We start from the raw sequence: 3,943 nt of genomic DNA on the forward strand, positions 1-3,943 counted from the left end.
AAAGTAACTTGCATTAATGTGCTAAAAACCGATGGCTTAATATATCAGATGACTTTATTTGTGATAAGTAAGAGAATTGAGAAAATGGGAATTCTGATAAGAGTATGAAGGAATGTACGGCTTTGGAGTATATGCATTTCTAGGAAAACCCATCATAAATAGGGTAACACAATGGAAACCATCACAAATCCTGGTACCATTTGAGATGCAGGACAGCATCAGGCATCTGTGGAAGGGCATAACTGAGTAGGAGGAAAGTTACAGTATTAAATCAAATAATCTATTTAGAACATTATAGTTCCTGGCACAGAGTAGTTGCTCAATAAATTTTAGTATCTTTAAGGGAGGAGATGGGAAAAAAGCGAGGCTCTATTCAGGAATCATTTAATGAAAAGTGACATAAAACAGATTTCAAACTGACATAAGCAAAGAGGAATTTATTATCTCACATAACTGGGAAATCTTAGCTGGATTAAATAGCATGTACAATACTGTCAGGTCTCACTATTTCTCCATCTCTTGGCATTGCATCTCAGACAGGCTCTTGCCTCATGGTGGTAAGGTGGCTGCCAGCAGCTCCAGGCTTACATCCATTCCTCTACGTCACTCTGACAGAAAGGGGATGCTTTTCTCCTGGTGGTTCTAGAAAATGTTCTCACATTAACCCTGGTTAGCAATGATTTGGTCACAGGCTCATTCTGGAATGAACTGCTGTGGTCAGGTACATATCACACTCCGGTTAGTCATGTGTGTCCCAAGCCACCTAGCAAGCCAGGAATGGATTCACCTTGCTTTATGAACATAAGTGTTGGTTCCCAAAGGAAAACTGTGGTATGGTTTCCAGAAAAATTGGAAATGGATGCTAATCCATCAAACTACAAGGAAAAATCCAGTTTTGTTCAAGCTGTTAAGAATTCTGTTTAAAACTGAAACATTCCCCAAATTTCCAACATCTTATTCAGCAAGTCAATTCAGGGGTGATATGCAAAAAGTTTAACAACTGGCATCAAGTTAAGAAAATGAACAGCAGCCATACCTCTCGAGGCTGGAACCTAAAGACCCGACTCTGCCAGAATTGAACACTTTTCTAGCTGGGCCATGAAGGAATTGAGGGAGGCAGTGGGGGAATGAGAGTAGTCAGGGAAGTGGAGGAATATTCAAAGGGCTTGGTAGATTGACTATTCACCACCTGGATGAAAGTACTTCAATATTTTAACAACTAGAACAACTATACCAGTGTGTACCACCAGGGCTTCAACCTTGACTGAATCTATTTGCAGCTATATCATAAAGAAGAACGTGCTGTCAGCTATGACCCATCTTACATTCAGAAGCATGGCCTTTGAATTCAGAGATTGTTCTTTTAGCAGAACTCCAGAAGGGGCAAAAAGGTTTTCCGCTAACAAGATCTAGGATAACTACTGGGCATATACTCTGAGAAAACCATAATTCAAAGAGTCATGTACCACAATGTTCATTGCAGCTCTATTTACAATAGCCAGGATATGGAAGCAACCTAAGTGTCCATTGACAGATGAATGGATAAAGAAGATGTGGCACATATATACAGTGGAATATTACTCAGCCATAAAAAGAAATGAAATGGAGTTATTTGTAGTGAGGTAGACGGACCTAGAGCCTGTCATACAGAGTGAAGTAAGTCAGAAAGAGAAAAACAAATACCGTATGCTAACACATATATATGAAATTAAAAAGAAAATGGTTCTGAAGAACCTAGGGGCAGGACAGGAATAAAGACACAGACGTAGAGAATGGACTTGAGGACACGGGGAGGGGGAAGGGTAAGCTGGGATGAAGTGGGAGAGTGGCATGGACATATATACACTACCAAACGTAAAATAGATAGCTAGTGGGAAGCAGCCACATAGCACAGGGAGATCAGCTCAGTGCTTTGTGACCACCTAGAGGGGTGGGATAGGGAGGGTGGGAGGGAGACGCAAGAGGGGGGAGATACGGGGATATATATGTATATGTATAGCTGATTCACTTTGTTGTAAAGCAGAAAGTAACACACCATTGGAAAGCAATTATACTTCAATAAAGATGTTAAAAAAAGAAAAGATCTAGGATAAATGCAAACATATACACACAGGGAGAAGTAAAATCAGACTATAAGATAAACCAAATAATATTGGAATTCATCTTTTCTTACCATTTTTTAATTTGTGACAAATATAATTTTCATGAACTCATCGTGACAATACTTCATAGTTAGACTTACAGGTATTCTTCTACATTGAACCACATTTTTACCATTTCTGGTGCTCTTCATTCTTTCCTGTTGATTTGATTTTCCATCTGGTGCCATTTCCTCTTCCTTTGAAGTAATCCCTTTAGCATTTCTCTGCTGTAAGTCTGCCGGCAGTGAAATCTCTCAGTTTTAGTTGCCTGGAAAAAAGTTTTTATTTTACCTTCATTCTTGAAGTATATTTGAACTAGAAGTAGAATTCTGGGATACTTAACCAGTTTTTTCCCAGCACTTTAAAGATTCCATTGCATCATGGCCACCATTGTTTCTGAGGAAAGTGAGATTCCCTCATTCATATTGTTACCCACTAATTGGGCTGTTCCACTCTGTTTTCAAAGTTTTCGCTTTATTTTTGGTTTTATCAATTTGGCAATGATTTGCCTACGTGGGTTTTATTTGTATTTATCCTGCTTAGGGTTTGCTGAGCTTATTGGTTTTGTAATCTTACGTTTATCACCAAATTGGGGGAATTTTCAGCCATTATTTCCTCAAGTAATTTTTTCTTCTTCTTCCTCCTCTACTTAAGAAACTCAGATTATACCTGTGTTAGACCACTTACTGTTCAAAAGAACTCTGAAGCTTTAGTTAAATTTTTTTCAGTGTTTTTTCTATTAGGTCAGATTAGATAATTACTTTTCACTGATCTTCAAGTTTACTGACTATTTTGCCATCTCCAATCTGCTGTGCTCCCCTACATACACCCAATGAAGTTTTTATTTTAGATATTTACTAGATAATTAAATATTTATTTTGGATATTTACTTTTGTGTTCTAAACTTTCTGCAGCTTTTTTTTCATAGTTTCAATTCTCTGCTGAGATTCCTCATCTACTCCTTCATTTTTTTTAAGTCTTTGAACAAATTTATCTTTATAATAGACTATTTAAAGTCCTTACCTGCTAAGTTTAGAATGTGGATCATTTTGGGACCTATTTCTAATGAAGGCTTTGTCTCTTTACTTCAGGTCCCATTTTCCTGTTTGCTTACATGTCAAGTGATTTTGGCTTGTATACTGTGGAATTATATTGCAGGCAGGCTCAAGTATGTCAACTTCCTTTAAGAGTTTTCAGTTTTGCCTTAGCAGGTACTTAAATAACTGTGGATTATTTTAGCTTTGTTAAGTTTAGTTTTATTCTTTGTTAAGGCAGGTGTATTTTGGATGTAGTCCTAGGGCATGCCCCTTATTCCAGAGCTTGATTCTTACTCATGGAGGGTAAACTTTCTGGGAATTTTACTGAAAGTGCAATAATGCCCAGTGTGTTCTCTCTACTCCAACTGGGCTGGAACTCCAATACCTCTCTGTATGCATGACCTCTGATATTGATATTTCCCTCTCAACCCTGCTGCAGGAAAATGATCTCTGCCAGGCCTCACTGAGTCTCACTCTGTGTATAACCAGCCTAACCCTTGCACAACACAGACCTTAGGCTCACCATTTCCATGCAGCTCTCTGCCCCACAAATTGCAAACAATTCAGAAGCCAAGAACTCTAGTCTCTGCCTCTGGAGGCCAAAAAGGCTGCCACTGCACCGTGGCAGAAAAGCACTCCCATGCAGAATGTTGGGGAATAGGGTAATCATGGCACTGGCCTTGTGTGATTCTCTTTCTCAGAGATTATAGTTTGCCTTGTATGTTTTGTCCAGCTTTATAGCTATTTTCAGCAGGAAGGCAAATC

Source organism: Eschrichtius robustus, chromosome 8 (assembly GCF_028021215.1).
Source record: "Eschrichtius robustus isolate mEscRob2 chromosome 8, mEscRob2.pri, whole genome shotgun sequence".
In the NCBI taxonomy this organism is placed as follows: domain Eukaryota; kingdom Metazoa; phylum Chordata; class Mammalia; order Artiodactyla; family Eschrichtiidae; genus Eschrichtius; species Eschrichtius robustus.